General features: G+C 39.2%; 1 protein-coding gene across 3 annotated transcripts in view; it reads left to right on the top strand.

Annotated features, from left to right (window-relative positions):
* The window catches only part of LOC122975494 (plexin-B2-like), a 212,901-nt gene that overhangs the window by 68,560 nt on the left and 116,735 nt on the right, over positions 1–27,606 (top strand). For all 3 annotated transcript variants that reach the window (XM_044343944.1, XM_044343945.1, XM_044343946.1), the window contains exon 3: positions 12,066–12,119. The gene's annotated coding sequence lies outside the window, so the exon portion shown is untranslated. The remainder of the gene's footprint in view (positions 1–12,065; positions 12,120–27,606) is intronic.

The raw sequence follows: 27,606 nt of genomic DNA, 5'->3' as shown, positions 1-27,606 counted from the left end.
TGACTACAGTAACAAACCAGCAAAGAACATTTTTATTCACTGCAGTCATTGAAGCCTTTTTGACAAAGTCAATTACTGTGGAAAAAGTCATAAATTTTACATGAAGGCCACAGGATTCAACCCAGTTCCCACACCCTTTAGTTGCAGCAGATTGGAAGTTGTGGGATTTTTTTTTGTATATATGGCAAACACCTCATTCTTCTGATCTATAGAGATGCCCTTTGGGAGAGGATTTGGAGGAGACTGACGTAAAAAAAAAAAAAAATCCACTTCATTACCATCCCGCCTGCTCTCTCTGACTCCCTCTTCCCTGAGGAATGTCAGTCATGTTGAGCAGAACCAGATGTGTGTGCCTCCACCTTTCCAACCATCCGTCCCTACTTTACAACGGCTGTGTCTGGTTTGGTACGGGGTTTTAAAAGCTGATAGAGATAATGTTGGGAATTTTCATAGAAATTATTCCTATTCTCTTGGTGGGAGAGCCACATTTTTTAAAAGGACATCAGGGCTGTGGTTGTATTTGGGAACTTGCAGTTATGAATGTGGGGGATTAAGTGAACGTGAAGCAGGTAGGTGTTCAGTCAGTCTTCTCAAGGGACGTAAAGGAATATAACGTACATGTTGCCAGATACTGTCACTTTGTAAATCCTTAGAAATGAGTTCTCATAGAGTGCTGTGGAGGTGGGAGGAGGTGAGATATTGAGGGAGTAAATGGAGGTAAAGAGCAAGAACACAAGGCAGAAAGATCCAGACAAACAGTTAGAGACACTATAGAAATATCTTTCTTTAATGCTCTCCTATATTGGTTTTGCTCGGTGTATCTTAGATTTGCCTGCCCTCTGCTTTTTTCTCATTTCCTGCTCTTTACCTCTCTCCAAACATATCTCTGTAAACAAAGAAATTCTTCCACCAACATGGATCCATTTAGGTTCCACTTCATTTCGGAGCCGGTCTGTCTCAGCGGCCTTGATCAGCGCATACCGAGAGATGCCAGATTCAACATTTCTTGTCAGACTGTTAAACAAACGTCCGCAGCTCTGTTGAACTCCCAACCTTTTATCTCAACCAGTCACTCCTCTCTCTCACTCAGCCCTTTCTTTCTACCCTCATGTGTTTTCATCTTTGCATTCCTCATTTCCTCTCCTCTTCATTACTAATACAACCACTCCAGTGTATCTGTGATCACAGTAATATTTGTTGTTTTTGATTTGTTTGGTTCTGATAGATGACCAAATTACCAGGTATCCAGATCATATTGTCACCCTGTACTTTAGTTGACAGCCATTTTCAGTTATATTAAGTGTTATATTACCCAAAAATTAAATCTTTCAGTGGTGCCTTTCTAATCCCCTTCAAAGTAATCTCCTTGAGTTGCGGTATACGTCTCCCATTTCCTGGAAACATCACCTGTAGTCATCTTTTATCACCGTGTCCAGAGCCTCCTGACATTCTTCCTGGATTTCTGGTTTTTGTGTTATTTATATTTACACCTCCAACCACCAGGTGGCGCTTCCTTGTTTTGGATAATTGAGAGTTGTACTTAAGGAAGTCAAGGTTGATCAGCTTCAGATGTGCGTGAAGAGACGTACAGTTTTTGATTGTGCTAATGCTGCTTCACGCTCCGGCCTTTGTTTATGTCCAATTATCTTGTGTTTGTTGTACATTTTAGGGTTTATTATTTAATCTAATTAGTCGATGGACAGAAAATTAATCATCAACTATTTTGATTAATCCATCAGTAGATTTGAGTTTGAGAAAAATGTAAATTGATGCAGAGTGAGGGTCTCTGGCGCAACTTCACCTACTTCCATGGTGCACGGAGAGGGGAAAGAAGTCTAGGAAGATGAGAACTCCAGCAAAGCGTCGGCTTGTGGCCTTCATCAGGGTCCATCGACACGTTGGTCAACTAATAAAATTGTTCTTCATACTACAAGTGTTACTGGAGTAACAAAAATGTAAAAATGAAATTCTCAGACACCTTGATGTACATCACTCCTTTTTCAATCTGGGAACCCATCGGCTACTGGTCTGATGATGGTTTAGCCTTTGGGGGCAATGGCCAATGTTTCAGGACTTCTGGTGTACCCAAGAGTTGGAGTTGAGAGTTTACAACTGGATGGTTTCACAAGTAGCCAGTTTACACTCAGTTAAGAGGTTAAAACCAAACAGACATCAATACTTCTTGTAGGTGTTTTAGGTCCAGACGTCATTTCGACCACCCCACACGGACTGTTTACCAGCATTCAACCAAAGCAGAAACGGGAACCAGAACGCTTCAGATCCCAAAATCTTGCCAGTCCATTGCCTGCAGATCCTACATTCATATGCAGATATCTGCTTTTCAGTCTTCTTTGATAGTTAACTGAATATCTTTGGGTTGTGGACTGTTGATCGGGACAAAAGAAAACATTTGAGGACGTCATCTTCGGATTCAGGAAACAGTGGTAGACATTTTTCATCATTTTCTGATATTTTATGGACCAAACAGCTAATCGATTAATCAATACCTAATAATAACTATAAACTGTTATTTGCAGCCCTATTCTGATTAATTTGAACTTGGATAAGAAAGACTCTCATCTCATCTCATCATGTAGTTACTCACTCATTAAACCCATGACCTTTGCTTTGAAACGCCAGTCGAAATTGAAGTTTTTTTTATTGTATTTCATCAAAACTTACTCATTTCTTGTGAAATTAGTGGAGGAACACTACAGTATATTTTAGACCAGGCAGTGTTCTTCCGTAAAACACTGCAGGAAAACTCATTTGATAATTGCTTGAGAAATCACTTCTGCGATTAATCGATTAAAAATAGTTTTCAATTGATTTCCTGTCAGTAGACAAATTGTTTCGGCTCTGCGTTTATGTTTTAAAGAAGAAGAAACATTTGTTCTCCTGCCACAGTTCCTCCAGCCTCGCCTCCAATGATTAAGTGTAACTTTAGAGTGCTTCATAAATCACCGTATCGATCAATTGACTAATAGTTTTAGCGCTAAAGACAAGAGGGAACGCCTAATTAAAGACAGAATTAGTTGCACTTCTAAGAAAGGGAATTAAAATATGTTTTTTTTATCTTAAATTAATCTTAAAAATATTAACAGATTCAGACAAAACTGTGTCACAGTTTAGCGCCGCTACTTTTAATAATAATAATTCATTCCTGCATGAGGAAGCTGATAAAAAAAAAAAAAAAGATTAGAATCTTTTAAAACTAAAGTCCTCCCAATCTTTGTTGTATCGGTTCGTTAATAAATGCATAATAAATCAAACTAAATTTTAATGAAAGCGTACTTATCGGACCCATTTATCAGTATTGCATTGGACTCATTACCCCCTCTGAACTCTGAAACAGTGCTGCAGAGTTACGCAAAGACACAGTGCAGTACAGTGTAGAGGAGGATTTTGCCCCTGCATGCCTTTGGCCACATAAACAAACTGATTAACTGTGTGTGTGTGTGTGTGTGTGTGTGTGTCTGTGTGTGTGTGCGTGCATGTGTGTGTGATCTGGTGACACAAAGCAGAAGTGGTCTGGTCTGCTTTGCTTCTAGCAGATGAAAAGAGAGAGAGAGAAAGAAACGAGGGATGGAGGATGGAGGGATGGAATGAAAAGAGAGGTGGTGTGTTGTGTTTGCAAAATGGGTCAAGAGGAAGTTGAGGGGTGTGTTTTTTAAGTGTGTCTATTTGTGTGTGTGTGTGTGTGTTTGATGTTTCACAGCTGAGGCCATATTCCCAGTAAGTGTGGGAATTTAATGTGTATGTGTATGTGTGTGTGTGTGTGTGTGTGTGTGTGTATGTGTGTGTGTGTGTGTCGATGGTGCATAACTTAATTCCAGAGGGAAGCCAAAGCAACATCGCCTCTGTTTCCTGTCCTAATTGCTTAAAATCCTACACAAATAAGCCTACACACACACACACACACACACACACACACACACACACACACACACACACAGAAATACACACGTCAACACAGTCATTTACACATTTTCAAATCCGATGTTTAAAAAGGACTTATGCAGACAGTTTAAGCATTTGCATAGTTTTAACATTCATTATCTTTTTTTTTTTTTTTTTTTTTTTTTGACAGAATAGCTCATTTATCTTTTTTCACAGTACTCGCACACACGATTTCAGTTTTGTTTCGTCTCTATTTTTATCTTCTTTACTCTGGTTTTATCCTTTGTTTACCTTTTTTCTTCCTCTCGGTTTTTATTTGTCAGTTTATCCCTTTATGCCCTCCCCTTTATTCTCTTTTGTTCCGACATCTTTCGTTGAAGGTTAAACCGGCCCTTTTATTTACAACCTTTCTGGTCTTTTGACTCCTCGTTTTGTGGTCTCTGATGTAAAAAGTGATACTTCAATGTCCCCTGGATGGACTTTGGTAGTTAAAATTCTCCTCTAAAGGTTGATATAAGACTGTAACTTCCTGTTTTCCTTTAGAGAAATGTTGAATTCACTGCAAACTTAAAAAAGAAAAATCCCTAAATCAGGTTTGGACTGACGTGACCTCATTGCACTTGACTATATTTGACATGTGTTTGTATATTTTGCCAACCAGAACATGAAGTTGTCATATGATCCTTACAGCTGTGTATCGAACGCATCTGACTACGGACGACTCCCTAAAGTTTGATGTATGTGTGTGTGTGTGTGAGAGAAATAGACTATTTACGGGTGTGTAGGAGATCAGCTTGTAATTGCATGTGATCTGGTTTATTTAAAAGTTCTGTTTTTTACGGCAGAAGTCTTTGAATTTCACTGCAGTCGTGTGAAAATAGATTTGTCGAGGCCTTCTGTGGAGAAATCTGATTTTAGGCTCCTTGTAACTGTGACCTTTAACCTGTAATCGAGCTTGTGACTGTACATGAAGGTCCACGTGAACATAAACTGATTTAATAATGATGTCAAAGGTGGCTGCTCACGCCTCACCTGGTCGAGACAATTTTTGGATCCCTCTGCAGTTGCACCCGTTGTTGTGCCAGCACAGTGGTCTCAAAGAACATAATACGGAGGGCATGTTTTTGATTAAGTACAATTGTCTGTCTGCACACAGCCTTAGAGGTGATTCAGTTCAATTTAATGACTTAATTCATTCCCAGCAGGACAGTTAAATAGTAAAAAGATATATGGAGCAGAGCGCACAGCTGTTAGGTCTTTAGGACAGAGTTTGTCCACCCTCTGGTGTTGTATAACGGATTACCTCATTTTATTTATTGTTTTTTACTCCCTGACCTTCACTCTCTTACTCTCAGTCTCTAGATGGGTTTTTATTCTCAATTTGTGCATTAAAAAACCTGAATAAACGCTGAAAAATCTCTAAATAGAACTGAAGTTTTACGAGTGGCCGACGTGGAAAAGTCAATGTATCTATAAAAGCAAAATGTGACCGAGTGCGATGACGTTGAGGACGTGACGTACATGAAAGCGTGTGACTTAAACGTCACCGAAGAGCTGAAGACGTCAGATCTGTGTGGAGTGATGATGAGGAGACTGTAACCTTCCTCAAATCAATACGTGAAACAAACAGAAATGTCATATTTCCATCATGTTTTCCATCATTTCTGTGTTCTGCAGTGGTTTAATGACACCAACGTTTCTCAAATTAATGCATAAAACAGCATATTTTCATCATGTTTTAGACATATTGTTGCACTTGCTTCTTCAGCAACGGTTTAATGAATTAATTCAAATTTTCTGTTGCCAATATTCTGGAAATGTGGTTAAAATTGGCACTAAATTTGTTTGGAAACCTGGCTTCTGTCTCGGCGTTTGTCCAAACATAACTGCACAAACAGGAAGCACTGAGCATGAACTTGTGTGTGTGTGTGTGTGTGTGTGTGTGTTTAAAAGAGAAAATGTGTCGGCTCTCTTTGGACATGGCTGCCATTGTTCGACTGTCCTTCTTGGCTCATGACACATGACTCATAGTGTGTTTTCGTGTGTGTGCGTGTGTGTGTGTGTGTGTGTGTGTGTGTGTGTGTGTGTGTGTGTGTGTGTGAGACAGACAAAGACAGTGTGTATGTACAGCTTGCCTCCTTTTTTTTTTTCTGGCTTAGAGGTCAGACGGAGAGCAGAGGGCGTCCCTGCCTACAATCTGGACCTGCTGTGTGTGTCTGTCCTCTGTCTGCCTCAGTTTTATATACAGTAAATGCAGCCAAACATGGAAAGAAAATCAGCCTTTATAGCACCGCTGCTACTATTAAAATGATTTATAACAAAAACAATATATAATAGTAAAAAGTAGAAAATTCAGAAAGTGTTCCTTTCTGCCGTTTGCTGCCGTTTACTGATTCAAAGCGAGGTGTTTTTGTTTTTTTTTTTGAATGATATTGGAGTGAAGGAGTAAAAATGAAAGAGGCAGAGGAGGGAGGTCAGTGCAGGCCGAGCTGGAGAGAAGAATGCACAATAACCCTCTGAAAATTTAATAAACGCATGGAAATGTTTCAGGTATTTTGAGGTCCAGGTTTCTGTGTGTTTCTGTCCTTCAGTGGCTCACATGAGGAGAAAACACAACAACCAAAATTAGCCATCGAGTGGTGGAAAGTAACTAAGTACATTTACTCAAGTACTGTGCTTAAGTATAATTTTAAAGGAACTTGTACTTTCTACTCCACTACATTTATTTGACAGTTTTAGTTACTTTTCAGATGAAGATTTGACACAATGGATAATATAACAAGCTTTTAAAATACAACACATTGTTAAAGATGAAACCAGTGGTTTCCAACCTTTTTGTCTTTTGACGTCTTACAAAAAGCAGTGTGTAGTCGGGGTCACATTTCACATGTCTATGAGTTGTTAACAGCTCCACCAAATAGTGATTTTTCCCTCTAAACTTCTCACATGCTTTCATTTCAATAAATGTTCAAATGATCCAATATTTCAGCAAAAATCAAAGATTAGAGAAAAAGTCCAAAAACTGAAAACAGATTTGTGTATCAGAACTTTGTTTTTTCTTCTTTCCTCTCCCATTAATCATCTCACCACCCCTCAGATTTATCTGCTGACCCTTTGGAGGGGCCCCGACCCCTAGGTTGGGAACCAGTGGACTAAACTAGCTAACTGTATATAAAGTAGTGTAAACTAGCTCCACCTCCAGCAGCTACAACAGTAACATGCTGCTCTAACACTGATGCTTCACTATTAATAATCTAATGATGTCATATATAATAATATATCAGTCAGAGGGACCAAACCACTACTTTTACTGCAATACTTTAACTACATCAAGCTCATAATACTTATGTACTTTTACTGCAATACTTTAACTACATCAAGCTCATAATACTTATGTACTTTTACTGCAATACTTTAACTACATCAAGCTCATAATACTTATGTACTTTTACTGCAATACTTTAACTACATCAAGCTCATAATACTTATGTACTTTTACTGCAATACTTTAACTACATCAAGCTCATGATACTTATGTACTTTTACTGCAATACTTTAACTACATCAAGCTCATAATACTTATGTACTTTTACTGCAATACTTTAACTACATCAAGCTCATAATACTTATGTACTTTTACTGCAATACTTTAACTACATCAAGCTCATAATACTTATGTACTTTTACTCTTCCACCACTGTCCATCGTATAATTTAATGAATCAGGTTAATTTAGAGCACTTTGCACTGAACTGAAGAGCAAACAGGAGGCTGTTTTGTCATAATTTTGACTTCAATATCACATGATTATGATTTAGCAATTTGTAATTAATTATTTGATCTTTATCTCATAATTGTAAGATTATCTTGTAATGATGAGATAAAATCTTTGTCTTTATAATCAAAAGATTTGATTAACAGCATCAAGTGAAAAACCCTTCTGATGAGTTGTGTTGCTGGGAAATCGCCTGCGTCCTGCTAGTTTTTAACAAGCACTTTAACAAACCGTGAACTCTGACAGTTAACGTCATGAACGTTTGTAATCGTGAACTCTTGGGGAAGTGAGCGAGAGATTCAGAACAAAAGACGACAACAGTGTTGGAAAATTAAACATCTGCCTGGTTCCAAACCTCCTTAATTATTGCCTGAATCCCATTGTAAGTTTTGTGTTGTGCTCGTTAACAGAGAAACAACCAGTCAGGAGGTTTAGGAAAGAGGAGGCCAGAAAAATAAACACATAAATGACAAAAAGTGAGATTAGTCGACTGACAGAATATTAATCGTTAGCTCTTTTGATAAGTGATTAATTGTTAGTTGCGTGTTATTTTTTTCTCTGGTTCCAGCATCTTACGTGTGAGTATTTTCTGGTGTCTTTAGTCTTCTGTGACAGTAAACTGAACATCTTTGGGTTTTGGACTTTTGGTTGGTATAAACAAGACAATAATAAGACGTTTGAGGGCGTCGTCTTTGGCTTTGGGAAACAGTGAGACCAATTTTAAAGACCAATCGATTGATCGACAATGAAAATCATTTACAGTTGCAGCACTTAAGAATCGTCCAGGTTGTTGTACATCGACGTATTTCTTTTTAGCTGCACCTAGAACATTTACACAACATCACACTGGAAAACTGCATTAACACGAAAAGGCAAATAAATCTGATTGACTAACTGAAGGCAACATGATTCTGCAGTTATGAGATTATATGAGAGATAAATTTTTCTTTTGTCTTTAATCAATCAGAGTTTTGAACTTGAGAGAAAGAGCTGGAAATCTATCTTCTGTTGAACATATACAAGTTTTTAACATTATTCAAACACTCTGAGGACATAAATCCAGCTGAGAAAAGCATCAGAAGTGGATTTGTCTGATTCTTAACAATATCTGTGTCTTCTCCTTAAATTTAATCCTTACCTTCAGGTTATTTAGACCCGTTCTTTCTCTGCTTTTATAGTTGCACTTATCATAATATGATAACTGCAGTGTAATTGTCAAGTGAGTTGTGTGTTCGGTCCCTAAAGCCCAGATGATGAATATTTATTGTCTTTTTTTTTTTTTTATACGCTTTTCAAGCTACTTCCTGGTGATGGAAGGAAACATTGTGTCGACTGATGCTTCGCCATCTGGATGTTTAGATGTTGGGTGTTAGATGGTAGAACATATGGACACACACACACACACACACAAAAAATAAATGAACACACACACACACACACAAGTCGACTGTGCTATTCAGAAGCATATGGTTCTTTGAGATAGAGTGGAGACAGACTGGGCTATTCTGTTGGATAGCACCGAGGGCCTCAACATTGTTAGAAGTGCTGCCAAACAAACTTCACCACACATGCAAACACACACACACACACACACACACACACACACATTCACACACACACACACATTCACATTCTCGCCTCACTTGCTGCTTTGCTATTTGTTTCAATGCAAAGTGAAAGGCAGCGTGCTTCACTTTTAGTTGCTGCAGCAGGAGGAGAGAGGTGAGCAGTGTCCTCCTCCTCGTCTGGGTTTTAACAGTGTGTAATGAAAATGAAGATACCTGTGAAGTGTTTTACCGGAGGCCTTATTCAGCAACATTTCGGGGGGGGGCCTTCAGCTGCTCTTTTGTTCATTACACACTCTGCTTTTTGTCTGTTTGCTTGTCTCATTATGAAGATTACTCCCTAAATTGATTTTTCCTTTATCTTCTCAGTTTAAAAAGTCCCTTTATTTTAGAGCCTGGGTATAAGCATTAATGTTATCGCTATGAGAAGAAAAAAAAAAAAACTGAGGCTCTCTTCTCTTATTATCACAAATTAAAAAGCCTTTAGTTTAATTCGGGCCTTGACGAAAGGCTCTATTTAAACTCAGGCCGAACTCCAGCTTTTTTGTTATTATTCCAGGCAGTAATGTGCTTTTCTCTCTCATAGATAATACAAGATTTCTAGCACTTTCTGCAAATTAATTTCGTTTAATTAATGTCACTGTGCTGTGAATATAAGGCTGGTTCTCGCTTTGATCCACAGGCTCGCAGGTTCTGTCGCAGTCGGGCCAGATTTCATTTTAGTGGAAAGAGGGTTTGAACCAACGTTCGGGCGCTGTATTAGCTTCAGCATATTCTGTGGGTTAAAGGATGAGTTCACAGTTTTTCAAGTGTGTCTTAAAACAACAGTCAGGAGCCTAAATGAACAGTGAAACCTGCAAACATGTATTTAAAAGTTTATCTGAAGCTAATACGAAGCTTCAGATGAGTCAAATCAAGTAGATATCTTTCAACGTTACAGTCTTTTTAGTGCCAAAGTTCCTCTTTTTGTTACTATACTTCCACCGCAGCTCAACAGGGAAACACAAAGAGGGGATTTGATGCTAAAAAGACTGTAAATGTGTCAGATATCCACTTGATATGACTAACTCAGACTGATGAAGCCTCATATAAGCTTCACATCAACTTCTCTATGGATGTGGATTTTGGCCTCCATCACTTACATTGAAATCACATTTGAAGGATCTTCTAATATCCAGTATGAACAGGAGGAATGATTACAGCGAGGAAAACCTCTTTCACTCTTCATACGGACACCTGACTGTGTCTTTTTAAAGTGAATTGAAATAGCTTCAGTCCAAATAAGTGTAAAGTTTTCTCCTGTATTTGCTTTATTGAGATATGAGCAATAAATATTATCATTATCAGCGTTTTAACTTTTCGTAATGCTAACATTGTTAATGAGAATCAACAACAACATGCTAGCAACTCTGTGCTTTCAGCTTAATGCTAACGCTAGCATAGCGCTAACATGCTGATGTTTAGCAGGTAATGTTAACCATGGTGATACATGCTAACATTTGCTAATTAGCTCTGCAACTTTTTATATCTGCAACTTTTGGCTACGTCTCTCCTGCGAAAGAAGTGTCCAACCTTTACGGGACTTACCTGGTTAAATAAAGGTTAAATATAATGAAACATATACTGTAATACAGCTGAGGCTGATGGGAATGTCGTAATAAGTGTTGGACAAAAAGAAACCTGATGTTGGCGCTAGAGGAAAAGTTAAGGGATCACCAAAGACATTAGGATACATTCTGCAGAGAACATGTATCACATTTCATGGCAATGCATTCAATAGTCGTTGAGACATTTCATTCAAAAGCAAAAATGTCAACCTCATAGTGGCGATTAAGGGAAAATTCAAGGTATCAACCAAGTTATTTGGCGTCATCCTCTGGGGACCATTGAAGTTTCATGTTAATCCTGCCAATAGTTATTGAGATATTTCCAACAAACTGACTGATAGACTTTACAGCTGATGAAAACACTAATCTAGAGAAGTGACAATGTAAAATTAGTTGATTTTATTGATCTTTAAAAAAAAAAAAAAAAGACTAAAATGTTATCTACTTTCGAGGATTTGCTGCTGTTTTGTGTTTCATATCATCTTGTTTTTAATCTCTATCAGCTCTTGGATGTTATGATCATAACAGCAAACAAATGAGATCACAAACAGTGATGTATGAGTAAATTATCTGATTATAAAAGAACTGTCACTGCTCCTAATAGAACACATATCTTCTTTTGCAGTTGTTTCAATACATATTGTATTTATTCTCACTCCCATTACAAGCAAACCAGACACTTAATCATTTGTCACCATGTTTTCGCTGCCAAACTTTTATTGGCTCGTTTATATTTTAAAGCCCCGCCCTGTCACCACCACCAAAACACACACTCATCAAGAGCGGAGAAAACATCTTCTCCAGCTCTCTCCATCTGTCTCTAATAATAGAATCAGATGAAAAACTATTAAAAATGTAAAGATACAACACAATACAGCAAGGCGGGGTTAAATGTAGACATGCGGAAGAACCTGTGTGTGAGGAAGTTTCAGGGGTTTTTTGTTCTTAAACTCTTCAGGCGGAGTCACCGACAGAAAGACGATCTGTGACAAATACGTCACCTTTTCTTGACCTGTAATTTGAGCGTAACCCTCGGGGGCCACTCATCGATTTCCCCCTCGAGTTTCAGCAAAATCCGAGCTGTGTTTTTTTTTTCAGATATCAGATGACCAATCAGGACCCTGCTGCAGTGATTTATGTCTTATTTTTTATTTAGGGAACAAAACTGATTCCATAATAACGTCAATAAAGGTTTTTTTTTGTGTGTTTTTTTTTTCAGCGGAGCGAAGCGGTTCATGTCATCCAGAGATCAACAGGCCTGAACACTGAACAGGTAAGGAAACAAAAAATTTCTTTTAGATTCTTATCAAACTTCTTTCACACAGCGTTCATATCATTTTTCGAACTTTCTCCATTCTTGGCTCTCATCTCAGAAACCATTATAGGTTCCCATGAATGCCACTGGCTGTTTATTTTGGCAGTTATGTGTGTGTGTGTGTGTGTGTGTGGGGTAGTGCGGGGGGGGTGGGGGGGAGGTTAAGGGGTTAATTGGAGGCTTCAGGCCGTTTTTTAAAGAAATGAATTCTCGTCCGAGACTCTGCTGCCCCCTATACAAACACCCCTCTCACATATCAGCCAATTACTGACACTTTACACACTCCTCTCTGTATCTCTCATATTGCTTTTCTCCTTCTGTCTGAACTCCCTCGATGTCGCCGAGGCAGCTGTCAAGGGACTTTAATACTACCAGCTTTATTTTTCTTCTAATACCGCAGTAAGAAAAAAAATGTGTTCAGTGTGTTGCAGCCTGAGATGTAAGATGCTTGTGGTGGGATAAAGTACAACTCTAACCCTTACCCTCTTTACTTGTGACGACCCTAATCTGCTCTAAATTAAACCTTAACCCTCAAACCGAGTCTTGACTCTCAAATAGCCTTTTCAAAGAAGTGAGATTCAGACAAAGAGTCCTCATTTCAAAGGTGTAAAACCCACGTTTGTCTTCAGAAACACCATGAGGTCATACGCACTGGGAGTTTAACTGATGTTGGATGGGGAGTTAATCTACTGCAGTGTTCTGGGTATCTTATCTGTGCAAAATGGACAGTTTGATAACATGAACAAAATATGTTGCAGCTTCGGCATCGAAAAATGTGAAATCTTGACTCGAATTTGCCCTCATCACAGGCGATTTTATGAATCTAACATTCACAGCTTTGCCTTTTAGCCAGGTCCAGTTAGTTTCAAATGTATAAATATCCTTTTTAAAAAGGGAATACGTAGCAGCAACATAACTGACACACAAAAATACTTACGTGCAAAGATGAGTTGCTTGTTTTTCCTGTTTTTCTATTGAATTTCTCATCTTAGAAGAAGCTTTTTGCTGTTGTAGCAGTGTATGATTGGCTTTTCCTTGCATATTTCTGCACAAATATTAACACCTTAACATTCAGTTTTCCTCTTTTGTTTCCTCTTAAGTGGCTTTAAAGCTTCTGACAGTATCATACACAGTATATTTGTATCATCTTGTTTTAGCACATGAAGCTAGATAATGTTCTTTCTTGGCTCTATCGTTCCTTTGGATCATTTTATACACACTTACCCCAAATTTCAGCCTTGACACATATGTTATGACCTCTACTTGAATTTACAATACAAGTCTCTGCATTTCAGCAAATTTTCGCTGGACAGCTTCGAAAGTTTGTACCGACCACTGTGCCACTGATTCTTAAGGTTTTTTTTTCCAGAAATGCTGAATGAATCACTAGAATCGAATTGCATTCTGGGTTGTCATTTCATTATAAAAGACAGGACCATCTCAGGTTTATGTAAGCCGTTCTTTTTTTGGTTCGGGTACAAGATTCCAGGCATGTGAAAACTAACCCTTCAGACTAACTCTTACGCCACCGAACATGAAAGAAAATACAGTATGCACACAAAGATTATCTACCACAGTGAAGGTGGTAACACTTTTCTCTCTCTCTGTTACTGCCTGCGGAGCTTTTTGGCCATTTATGGCTTTCGATCTCTCTGAGTTCATGACCTCGGTTCTCTACTGTTTCAGAGACTTTTCTAGCCTGCGGAAAATCCTTCTTTTCTTGGACGAAAAACAGAATATTTCAAAAATAGTTTATATGAAAGTTGACAAGTTTAAACGTCTTAATTATTTGAGTATTTTTATCAGCGGTTTCGAAATGTGTTGCTGTTCAGAAACTCACACTGGACTAAAAATGAGACCTTCCAGTGTGACTGGTTGATTTGAATGGTCGTCTAATCTGAATGACTGCTTTCTATGATCTGCTTCTGTCCGCTCGCAGTCTGCCAACTCATATTAAAGCGTGTCGCCACAGTGTGTGTGTGTGTGTGTTCCTCTCCTCCACTTCCCCGTCTGTCTTCCATCCATCACTGTTTCCCTCTTGCCTCCGTGTTCTCAATCTTTCATTCCCCCCCTCTGCTGTGTTATCCAGTGTGTGTGTGTGTGTGTGTGTGTGTGTGTGTGTGTGTTTAAAGTAGTTCTTGTTCCCATAAACTGCTTCATTTTCTCAGCCTTCCATGGGAGCTTGTAGCTTGTCACTCTGTCAAATCTTATGAAAGCAAATACAAGGGCCTTTGTGTGTGTGTGTGTGTGTGTGTGTGTGTGTGTGTGTCTGTGTGTGTGTGTGTGTGTGTCTGTGTGTAAGATACCATTTTCTCAGGGTGGAATCCGTCATCCCTCTCTCATATTTGAGGTGCACCAACTGAAGCTGATAAAGTCCTGTTCAGCTCAGTTTTATTATTTTTTTTTTCCTGGTTGGCTTTGATTTTTATTTTCAGCAGCTTTTATACGGCTTCCCTCCTGAACAAATAAATGGATAACCTTTCATATGAGCATAAATATTTTCCTTTATGTACATTCATCCCCCAACCAAAGAAATACCGCTCTAATCCTAAAACTAAACTAAACCCAAGACCTAAACCTAAACTAGAGACTTGTTTTGACAAGACTTGATATCTGACTTTGACTTGTCTCGATGGACTTGAGACTTGACTTGAGATTTGTTTTGAAAAGACTTGATGTGGTCTTGACTGACTTGGGACATGACTTGAAACTTGTTTTGTCAAGACTTTACACAGACTTGTCTGGGGTGACTTGGGACTTGTTTTGACAAAACTTCGACTTGTCTTGATTTACTTGGAAATTGCTTTGACAAGACCTGGTAGTCGACTTGAACTCGTTTCGACAAGACTTGAGACTTGACTTGGATTTGACTTAATTGACTTGATGATTGAAAAACTGAGACTGGACATTGACTTGACTGAGTTGAGAGCTGCTTTGACAGGACTTGGTACCTGACTTTGATTTGTCTTGTGTGACTTGGCAATTGAGACTTCATTTGACAAGACTTGGGCTTGTTTTGACTGACTTGGGACATGACCTGAAACTTGTTTTGTCAAGACTTGACACGGACTTGTCTAGGGTGACTCAAGACTTGTTTTGACAAAACTTCAACTTGTCTTGATTTACTTGGAAATTACTTTGACAAGACCCGGTACTCGACTTGAACTCGTCTCGATTGACATTGAACTTATTTTGATACTTTTCTTGCCTGAATTGGTACATAACTTGAGACTCGTTTTGACAAGACTTAAGATTTGACTTGCATTTGACTTAATTGACTTGATGATTGAAAAATTGAGACAGGACATTGACTTGACTGAGTTGAGAGTTGCTTTGACAGGACTTGGTACCTGACTTTGATTTGTCTTGACTGACCTGCGCATTTCTTTCTTGGACTTCTTTTCACGAGGCTTGGACTTGACTTGGCAGGAAAAACCCTGCCAAGTCAGTCAAGACAAGCCCAAGTCACGTGTTCTTCTCTTTGTTGGTGAGACACACCACGATAGTCACAGTGAACCAGCTGATGTGAAAGATACTGTACCGTAAGTGCAATAAAAGCTTTGCAAGTAAAAACCCAATAAGAATAATTTATCAAACCACCTGTTCAACAAGCATAAACATGTAGACAAATGATATTTCCACCTGCTTTGCCTGCAGTGTTTTACACAATCACAGCAAACGCTTTTGAGCAACAGTAAAAAAATTCACAGTACATCTTTTCTCATCAACCTCCTGCTGCTGTGAGTTTCCTGAGACCGGCTGCAGAAAAAGCCCAGCAGATGGCTCCAGCAGGGGGACGCGACTTGAGTCCGCTGGGGGGCCTCAGGGTGCATCACAGCGGCTCCCCGTGAAACAACTGCTAACACCACACATGCATATGTCGTAATGAGATTAATATGAACCATAACTTCCCGCGGGAAGCTATGAGGGAAAGCAATGATGTGTTACCTTTTTAAAGATAAACAGAATCTGGAGTTGTTGTCTAAACATGCATTTGACAAGTTTGACACGTCAGACTGAGCGTTTGAATGCAAAACGTGTGAAAGTGCAACGAATTTACAGCATAACAGAAGCAGCATTTATCCAGACAGAGAAGCAGAACCAGCAGTTTGACACTGATGTTTGTTGACGCTTCACATCGATTCATAAATCTTGTAAATCCAATGTTGACATAAAGTAGTCCTGCTAGTTGATTTGCCCTTACAACATCCAAGTACAAGCGGATATTACATCTCAGCAAACCAGTTAACAAATCTCTTTTTGACTCGTGGTTTATATCTTCTTATTACCCAAATCTAGTTCAGTTTATACAAAAACAAACTTATCTTCAGTCGCTCTCGGGTCCAATCTCTGAGCGAATCCAAGAGAAACATAGAAACAACCCGATAGAAACTCAGTCAGCCACAGTGTTTATTCTTTAAATATTGAACATTGGTACAAAACATGAGCTCTCAGCAGATTCAGTCCAGAAAATATCAATACTGACCTTCTCAAAGCCACATCAGTCAAACCAAAGTGAATGAATAATATAACCACCAGTTCAGTAAACACAGTTTTTTTTTGTGTGTGTGTGGAACAAAAGTACAAGACGTATGGATATTACAGAAAGCTTTCATCAAGTCGTCTCTCTTTCTCTTTTCTATTAATCTTCCTCATCACATCATTGCTTACCTCACTACCTCACATAATACTCAGACATGGTGTGTGTGTGTGTGTGTGTGTGTGTCTGGCTGGCAGTCTGATTGTTGTGTTTGGGTTTAGTCCCAGAATTGTATCACTGCGTAAAATTTGAGGTGTGTGGGTTTGACTCGAGTCCATTTTTTTTTTTTCTTCTTTCAACACACACACACACACACACACACACAAAGATGGCAAACATCTCCCGAGAGCTGCCAAAACTCAGTGTGTGTCCATCATTTTCATTGTATTCCCTTAATCAGCTCATTAATTTATAGCCTTAACGATGTAGAGAAAGGAAGGAAGGAAGGAAGGATGCAAGGATGCCAGGAAGGATGGAAGAAAAGATGTCCGAATAGTGAAGGATGAATTGTGAAGGAACATTGCAAAAAAAAAAGAGGAGACATTGGAAAAAAATATAAAATATATGGAAGAAAGTCAAGAAGGATGAAAGCAACGAAAATGGCAGAAAAGAACGGAAAGAACAGAGAAGAAGAAGAAGAAGGAGACTTAGAAGGCAAAGTTGATGACTTGGAGCAGACTTTTATCAGCTGCCAACTGGTACTGTGGTGTGTGTGTGTATGTGTGTGTGTGTGTGTGTGTGATCGAATAGTTTCGGGATTGTTGCCAGCAGTTTAGTGTGTGCAGTGTGTGTGTGTGTGTGTGTGTGTGTGTGTTGTTGTGCATGTGTATGAGGAGGGCGTGGATGGATGCTCTTGTGTGGTTTTTAGTATTTTCTTTTCTTTGTGAGCCAGCAGAGTGTGGCTTCTGTCTCTTCCCCCACGGTGGAAAGCTTTTATACTCTTTTAGTTGCTCCAACTCGCCGCTGGATTGGACCAAAGAAGAAGAAACTTTGTCTTTGCCTTTCATCTTGTCCCCGTTTTTTTTTTTTCCTGCTGCTGCTCAATAGTTCAACTTACCAGAGATCACTCAGTGCTGCGACAATGTTGGTTCATTGAGAAGAATTTCTAGAGGTCGCGCCCTTTATTTGTCCGTTTCACCGCGGAGGCTGTTCGCTCTTCGTTCTTCCTGTCAAGTACTTCTTACATTTGTTTCTTCTTCTATTTAAAGGCTCTGTCATGGGAACATCTGGTTCCAGTTTTGTTGGTTTTCCGAGCGATACTGTGCTCTGCTGCTGCAAAGTTTCCTTTCAGAAAATCCATTCCAGCACCTGGTACTTGTTCACAGCCTCTCCAGTGCAAGGAGACATAATTCACTGTCATGCAATGTGTGGGAGTTCTTGCTTTGTAACACTGCAAAGAGATGAAAGTCTTTTTGAGTTTGCTGAACAACGTCTATGTTCAGTATCGACTGTATAATCCTGCAGTGAGCTCGTAGCCGTGCACGTCCAAAAACAGTCAAAATCACAGCCGTGAAAACCTGTTGATGCTGAAGAGCTTCAGCGTGCTTCAAACAAAATGCTTCTCTTGATTGTCTGACGGTGTCTGAAACCTTTTTTGGGGGTCAGAAAATTTTTCATAACTTCACAAAATCGACAATCACACCCACTCAACCAGGATTGGCCAGCTGTGCAGAGGCAAGAGAAGAACGCTGGGATTTAACTTCTCTCTCGAGCTCTTTCGTCACTTTTTGAGCGTGCGACTCCAAGAATGTCTTCCAAGAGTCGTCCGGTAGGATTCAATGGGTCGGGATAACAGAGACACTCAAAAAACAGGAGATGTTCCCGATGAGGGATCGGAGAGGCGGCGGGATGCAGCTGAACAGCTATAAACACACTCACCTTTAGACACGGACATGACCTTGTTTGTTTCAAGCATGCTGAACCTTTTTCACAACTGGAACCTCTGCTGCAGATGTTGCATCTAGTTACTGCAACTAATGGTTATTTTCATTATCTTATTATTAACCAATTAATTGTTTTTGCTATTATAATTTCCCACAGTTCCCAAGCTGACGTCTTCAGATGTCTTATTTTGTCCGACCAACAGTCCACAACCCAAAGATACTCGGTTCACTGTCATGTACGACGAAGAAAAGCATCAAATCTTCACATTTGAGAAGCTGGAACCAGCAAATATTTGGTATTTTTGCTTTAAACAAAAGACTAAAATGATTATTTGATTATCAAAATGGTTGCTGATGTGAATGTGGAGATACGTTTCACTTCGTTGGTTTAGTCTGATTTGATTTTGAACTCTTTGTCACAGTTTTCTCCAAAAAAACATTTCATAACCAACACTTGATTTTAGCTGTTTTCAAAGTAATTAGCTGTTAACTGATGCATTTGAATAAAAATCTTTTTAGTTAAGTCTTGTTTTTAATGTTAGCTACTTAGATACTTGTTAGCCAGGAGTGAACAAACACAAATACATTATCACTTCACTTCTGACAGTTTATTCTAAAAACTTGAAGGCGTATATTTTGCAATTTTCAGCATCTGTTAACTTTCTCACAAACTCTGTCACAGCAAGTTTTCATCTTTTCTCGTGTGATCTATTCCAGAGGAAGTAGAGATATTAATATCATCACTTCCTGTTTATTCCTGATCTGTTTTGTATCTATAGAAAGCAGCAAACGTCCTGCTCTGTTACTTTTAGCTCATATTTGACCAGAAAGGATGCATCAATAAGATTCAATTTTCCATAACGAGAAACTAAAGAGACCTTAATTACAGTAGTTACATTATTAATTATCATTTTTATCCATCACTGCTGATGCACCATTTGGCAGCAGTAAAGTCCAGTATCACTTACTGTCTTTCACTTTTAGTTTCTCCTGAATTTATAAACTTTTCTTGAATTTAATCATAATTTATTCGGGCGTACCCATGCCAGCGGTCGGCCTTTGCACCCCGAGGTGTCAATTTTTTGGTTTTCACTGCATATATTTATTGCGACTGTGCACACGGTCCGCAGCGGAGCTTTGTTATTGCCGAGCAAGAGCCGAATGTTTCACTCCTTTAATTCCTTTTTGATCACAGAAGAGCTGAATCAGGAATACCTGCAGCTCATTTTTATTATACATGAACTTTGAAACGCTGCAGACAGGGTGGGGGGTGGGTGGGTGGGGGAAGAGAAGAAGTGAAAAGTGAAGAGGAGGAGGGAGAGTACTGAGGCAGACTCACTAAGCTGTCTGCTACATTTAAGCTTTTATGGACAACAGCAGGGACCCTCCCTGCCTCTGATGGCTTTAACAGCTTACTTCACTGCTCTCTACAGCCTCTTTCTCTATTATTCTCTTCATTTCTTACTTACAAAATGGACTCTGTGTGTGTGTGTGTGTGTGCAACATAGTAGATAGATCCTTGTAGAGCTTTACTGACTCTCAGCGATACAGTAGATGAGAAGTGTCCTCTTTCCTGCCTTTTCTCTCTCTCGCACATAGAAACACGTTTGTCGGTTTGTCTTTTGTCTTACGTAAGAAATACCTGTTACATGACATCCACAGAGTGTCTTAAAAATAGACTTTAATGGTTTAACAGACCGAACATCAACAGAACGGTTTGTTTCTTCTTCTTTTAAAAGCAAATTCTGTTCTGAGAATTCATCACACACTGTTGAAGCTTCGTTATTTACTTTGGAAATAGCAGTTTGTAACTAACGATTATATTCAGTAACACTTCATCTGATGATTTTGTCTTTAAAATGTCAGAAATTTTCCGTCACGTTGAGGTGATGAGATGTGAGAAGCTTCTGAAAATTGAAAACTTAAGTGAAAGGCGCACGGTGGGTAGTTCAGGTGGCGTGGGAGGTCGGACTAGTCGAACAGAAACGCTGAGAATTCATTACACAGAGTTGAAGCTTCGTTATTTACTTTGGAAATAGCAGTTTGACAAAATGTTTTAGGCTGTAACTAACAATTATATTCAGTAACACTTCATCTGATGATTTTAATGTAATGAGATGTGAGAAGCTTCTGAAAATTTCCGGTAAATAGACGCTGTGCTAAGAATTTTTATTTAAAAAAACAAGAAAAGAACATGAGTTCATGTGGCTAACGTTAGCTCCATCATATGTAACATTAGTATAGAACATTTTTCATGTTTCTACCTTTTGAAATGCTGCATCAGTGTTCAAGCGCAGTGGGAAAATAAAACTGAAGTGAAAAGGGCACGGTGGGTAGTTCAGGTGGCGTGGGAGATCAGAGTAGTCGAACAGAAACATGGCTGCTCTGCCTGTTAGAAAAAAAAAAGTTTGAAATTCAACAGATGAAATAACAGAGGAGTGATCAATAATTCACAGCAACACTCGTGAGCTTCTCTTCATAAATTATGGGGTTTTTTTGTGCCTTTCACTGATTTTCACTCTTTTAATTATTGTGTCTTTGGTTTAATCTGAGCTTTATTCCCTCGGGATTCATCAAATGAAGTTTGTGCACATTATCTGCACTCAGTTTGTGGTCATGTGGTTTGGAAAGTTTCCAAATATGGACTTACCGCTTCCCCCCTCTGGGTGTAGCCTTTGATGTCTGATTGACTGGTCATTAATTAGCTCGTTAGACTTGAGAGGGAGGCTGATCCGGGGGGGTGTGTAAGGGAGTATTTACAGGACAAGCCTGGCGTTTGGCTCGAGAGTGTGTTTGTGTTGCGTAACGGTGCTAAAACAAAATGAAACAGCATGAAGACGTCAGAAGAATCAGATATCAAGTCAGAACTGTTAGTGATACATGTGATGGATGATCTGATTCAGCTGCTTTTTTATTTTTCAACATTATATAACATGAAAGTGTAAAATATAAAGAACTAGTAGAGTGCAGATCTCTGCCTGGTTTTCTTTAAAGTGCAGAGAATAATGTGATGGTCTTCCTGGGTTCATCTAACTGTATAAACTTAATAAGGTAACAATAAACCAGACGATAAGTCCAAACGTCTCAGTATAAACATTATTTATCTAGAACATTTTGTTATTTACTTGGAACAGTTTCTTTGTAACACACCACATAAAATAAAACCTCTCAAACAAAGAAGAGTTGAATCTCACTCAGTCGTCCCTCCCAGCTCCCTTACAGTCCAGATGGCGGCGAAGCTAACAAAAACAGGGATTTAATCATCTCTGTGTCGTGCCTAACATTAGCGGATCATAACATATCGGGTATGGAATTAATCTGCAGATGCTTCGGTTCAAGATGAGACCAAATATTTCTATTGATGTCAGTTTTTGAGCTGCGACAGAGGTCAAAACGTGGCCTGCAACAGACTAGGACGGTATAAAACGCTTTATAAAATAGGTTTTTTAACAATTGTGAGTCACTACAACCATGAACAGTCATACATGAGCATAAAAGATATGAGGCTGATGGGTTCAGTAGTAGCAGAGATCAGCTGCAGACACACACACACACACACACACACACACACGACCTAACACATGATAATGAAACGTACCCGGTCATGCGTTAACGACGGGGAGTTTAACATGTCACCTGTAACAGTCAGTTAATCAATGAGTCTCCTGACAGAAAACCAATCATCAATTGTTTGTTTTTTTTTATAATTGATTATTCATTGAAGTCATCAGGTTTGTTTTAAGGTTAGTCTGAGAGCTCAGGAGATTAACAGGATACGAGAAGCACAAAATGAGTTTTTTCAGTCTTTCCTCTAATCTTTGCTTTTTGTTCTTGCAAATTATTTATTATTTATTTATGTAATTTTAGCTGTTTATGGCTTTTTAATGTATTTTTCAAAGCAAAACAAGAACAAATAATTATGAGGGTCACAAATAGTTTTTAGCATTTATGAAAGAAAGAGTTCCAGATTCTCTTTATATCATAAATCTTAAATGTTTTTAGAAAGTCAGTGATGGACATTTTTCATTATTTCCTGATATTTTATAGACTAAATGATTCTAATTATTTAAGACTAAATAGTCGATAATGAAAATAACCATCAGCCCATGTAGCCCTTGATAATTTGCTTGAAAAATGCTTGTCTGGCAGTAATACACACACACACACACACACACACACAGAAACACACACACACACACACACACACAGAGCGTGGATGAGCGCTCGGTTTGATCTGCGCGGCGGCGCGTTGAGCCTCACGGGAGCTGAGAGGAGTTTAAAGTTTATACAGCACTGTCAGAATTAATGAACTAGAATGTCACAGTACAGAGAGGAGAAAGTAGGAGTACAAACACACACACACACACACACACACACACACACACACACACACACACACTCATGTAATGAAAGAGCATAGACAAATCAAGTGAAGTGACATGAAAAGCATCAAGATAATTACAAATACACACGTCTGTCAGCGCTGCGTTCGTCCTTTGCCTTTGCCTTTGTCTTTTCCAAGTGTGTGTGTGTGTGTGTGTGTATGATACCAACACATGTAGGCCTATATTATATGTATATGTGTGTGTGTGTGTGTGTGTGTGTGTGTAACTAGGCTGTTACCCGTGTCAAATGAGTGTTTCATCAGGAAGCGTGAATACCACCAGTGTGTGGTTTTATGTGTATGTGTGTGTTTTTTTTTTTTTTCTCATTCAAATATTCTTTGGGAGCATCTGGGAGGATTTAATGGGAGAATAAAATTATTCTCTAAAGATTATCTCCCCTCAGAGCTAGATTTCTCGCTGTGTGTGTGTGTGTGTGTGTGAGCATGAGTGTACTTCCTCTATTCAACTGTTCAAACATTTTTTTTCCCAAAAGCTTCAGGAAGGATTCAGTAAGATAATGAAACAACTTTCTAAAGATTTTTTCTTTTTCCACCCCTCATATCTTTATCTTCTCCCTCACCCCCATATTTGCTACAGGCTGGATTTTTAATCTCCTGGATCATTTTGATCTCTTGAATCATTCACTGTCATCATTTTGAATTAAACCATTTTGCTGCTCTTCAGCTGTGACGGCCTTTCTCTCATATTTTTCTGGCTTTGTGCAACTAGAAACAATTATTAAGCAACCAAAAGTGCTTTTTTTTTTTTTCTTCTCCCCCACTTTTTACTTTTTACTTTTGTGTTTTGTTCATCAGGGTGTTTGTAGGTCTCGAGAAAGTCTTTAAACGTCTTGAATTATATTAACAACTCGATTCCAGGCTGTTAAAGTTCTCAGACACAATTAAATTAGAGTCTTTTAGGTAGTAAAACAGGTTTAGGGATGCTGTTTTCCCTGAAAATGGGATCATTACTTCCTTGATGTGATGTAATCCCTGTTAAAAAACATTTGTAGGGGTGGGACACCACGCGGTGAGGAATCAGGAATCAGTGTGAAACAGCGGGGCGTCGGTTATGGAGGGAGGAGTGGTGTTTTAATTTGGCGGGATGGGTAAACATTTGTGGTTGCAGACCTCCACCAGTACCACCAGTTTTTATTTGGTGATTGAAATAGCTCTTGTTGTGCTCATTGACGGCCGTGAAGGAGTTTTGTATTAAGAATGAGAACATCATCATCATCATCATCACCATCATGTGTCAGAGTGAGAAATGTAGCCCAAGAAAAATAGCTACAAAAATGAGGACAAGTATTGATGAGATCATTGCAGCTCTAGAGTTAATTGTAAGCTGATTTATAGAAACGACATCTCTTTAATTGGCCTATTTCTTCAAATGACGTGACAGATGTTAGTTAACGGCTCCTAGACGCCGCCGCTAACTACCTCTGTGTCGACTCCTCCAAACAGGAAACATTTCAGATGAATATCGTCTCAGAATAAATAATAAAGTGAAAACAGAAGGGAGTGTTTTAAAATTCATGATGGTTTTATCGGTGTTTCGTTATATCCACTAGAGCGTCTTGAAGTCACCAATTAAGTCGCAGCGTTCTCCAGGAAGTCCCAGTTTAAGGGATCTAAAAGAGAAGCAATGTCTAGTGACCAGAACAAAAGGACCAAAGAATAATTATTTTCTCTTTCTACATAATTTTTAATGGCCTGAAGAATTATTCTAAAAGTCACAAGACAAAAAAGAAAAGAAAAAAATGGAGGAATATACAGTACTGTGTAAAAGTTTGAGGCCCTTTTAGGTCATGCAGTACCATCAGGGAGGCGTCTGATCGGTCCCAGAGTTATTCTCCAGCATGACAATGACCCCAAACATCCAGCCAGAGTCATAAAAACTATCTTCAGCAACAAAAAAAAAAAAAAGGAACAAGGAGTCCTGCAGCAGATGGTTTGGCCCCCACAGAGCCCTGATGTCAACATCATGGAGTCAGTCTGGGATTAACATGAACAGACAGAAGCAGCTGAAATCCACAGAAGAAGAACTGTGGCAACTTCTCCGAGATGCAGGAACAACCGACCTGCCGAATACCTGGAAAACTGTGTGCAGGTGCTGCTGTTTACTGAACTTTGTATGAAGTTAACTGATAAATAAAAACTATTTTTGAAAGCATCCTCACTTTACTTTTAGTGCCTAAAACTTTTGCACAGTACTGTTTTGAAGCATTTGAAGTATTTTTTCTGCTTTTCTATCCTGTTAATCATCTTTCCATCCTTCACATTTAAATCCAGATCCCTTGGATGTATTAGGAGAACTGGATTCAGTGGTCCAAGATGTCACACTTCATTCATTCTAATCTAAAGTCACTTACTGGGAACTCAGACGCCAAGAACAGTTTTTTAAACTTCTCGTTTTGAGGCCAAAAAAGAGAGGAGAGTAGAACAGTAGGAAAAAAGTAAAGTAGTCCTACAATACAGAAAACAGGAACCGAGAATTTCTGGTACAACTTTATTGAACAATATCTAATACAAAGAATGTGAGAGTAGCATTTAGGAAAGGGAAGAGGTCTCTCTGCATCATGTGACCTGCAGTACCGACTTTGACCACAACGGCAAAATCGCCTCATAGCCCAGCGCTGTTCCTGGGAGCTTCATGATCACCCAGACTGGGAATCACTATTGTATTGCAAGTAGGGATGCACGATATTGGATTTTTTGCTGATATCCGATATGCCGATATTTCCAACTCATTGTGGCCAATTGCCAATACCGATATACGCACATATTTTTTTCCAGCTGGCTAGATTGTACTATGATCAACACGGAGAGCCGGGGCTAACGTTAGCTGAGAGGCTAGCGGAGCGTTAGCAGCAGCATGACCGAAGGGAAGCACAGCCAGCTAGCATCCCAGCTAACGTTAGCTGAGAGTCTAGCGGAGCCTTAGCAGCAGCATGACCGGAGGGAAGCACAGCCAGCTAGCATCCCAGCTAACGTTAGCCCCGGCTCTCCGTTTGGATACAACCGGATCAACCAAGCTGGTCTGACAGGCAGCTGTGTGAAGTGGAGCCTGCAGAGGAAGCACCGGGACCGTCGGGGTGAAACAGTCCATGGAGGGAAGCACAGTTATGCAGAAAATGTTCGTTTTGGCCGATGCTGATATTTCATTTTAGAGCTTATATCGGCCGATACCGATGACGTGCCGATAATATCCCTAATTGCAAGTATTCTTAGTTTGAAGGCGACACATTTTCACATTTGTATCAACTTTTGGATTTAATTTCTACTTTTATTTTAAAGATTTATTATACTCCACTGCTCTAAATTGAATTCTTCAGAAGGAGGAAACGTTCTGTCAGTGTGAGATGTTGGTCTTAAAATCACAGTTTGCTACCAGAGCTCTCGAGCCTGGAGGCGACCGCTCGGCCGTGAAGAAAAACACAGCAACACGACTCTGAACTCAGACGGCGGGAGAAAATGTGATGTAAATAGTTTAGGTGCCTTTTAAATTATGTCGTTGATTGAATTGAGAAAAGAACTTCTAACAGACTCTTATTATCAGCGACGAGTAGATGACTCCGTGTGTGTCCTGAAGCCTCCTGATAACTCCGCTCTGATGGCTTTTTGTCTGCTTACCCTCTCGTCGCCACTTCCTCCCCCTCCCTCCCCCTGAAATAAATTGCAGAGTAAAGTAGGTGGACTTCATTTTTTTTTTTTTTTTTCCGCCGTTCAAAACTCTCCCGGTTCTCGTCTGATGTAAACCAAACCCCTCGCAGAGAGGAAGAGGAGCCTTTGTTCTCGTCACAGCACTTCTGTCTAAATCACAGCTCATCAGCGGTTTCATCTCTCTGGGCAGGACCTCCATTAAAGATGAACGGCGTGTCACTGGTTGCATAAGAGGCCTTAAGCTGCTTTTTTAAAACGGGAGTTTGCTTTGACAGATCGTTGTAGGGTTCACAGCAGAGGATGGAAAGTTTTTTTTTTTTTTTAAATATTTTCCCTCTGGCTACAAGTGGTCATGAATCCTGAAATGTTTTGGTCGCAGTCGGTAGTTCAACATTTAACGTTATCGATCGTATTTCTCTTTCCTATCAGGTTTGGGAATAATGACCCTTTAATGTATCTCATGACTATTGCAGCATCATGCATTACTTACTGCACATCTTCCATATCATGCAGCATGTGCGGCCGGTCTGTATCGGATTTGAACTTTTTCATATACTTCCCCAGAGTCCACTTGGAGGCCCCGTAATGTAAAATGCAACGTAGAGGCCAAAAAGGTTTGGTATCAAGACACAAATATATCAATATCTGGAAGAAGATTGTTAAGAAATATGCTTTTTTTTTTCTTTTTTTTTGTCTTGTTAGCTTATTGATCCCTGAAAGCAAAGGTTGAGTAGTTCAGTTGTGTTTATGATGAGGCAGGAAGCGAGTGCATAAAAATCTGAAAGTTACAGCGCTACAAAACTTTATGGTCCTAGTGGGCTTCCATACAACAAAAGTTTTTTCTTACTTTGTGATTATCTTTATGTAATCAGCTTTACTGTGGCTGCTTTATCCTGCGTCGTTCCTCCCTCTGATGTTTACAGCTCAGCCGCAGAGTTAAAGAAAAGTGCTGAAAATGTTTCTTATTTTTTTATT

This window comes from Thunnus albacares, chromosome 23 (genome assembly GCF_914725855.1).
Source record: "Thunnus albacares chromosome 23, fThuAlb1.1, whole genome shotgun sequence".
Lineage (NCBI taxonomy): Eukaryota > Metazoa > Chordata > Actinopteri > Scombriformes > Scombridae > Thunnus > Thunnus albacares.
This window is presented reverse-complemented; position numbering and strand designations above follow the sequence as displayed.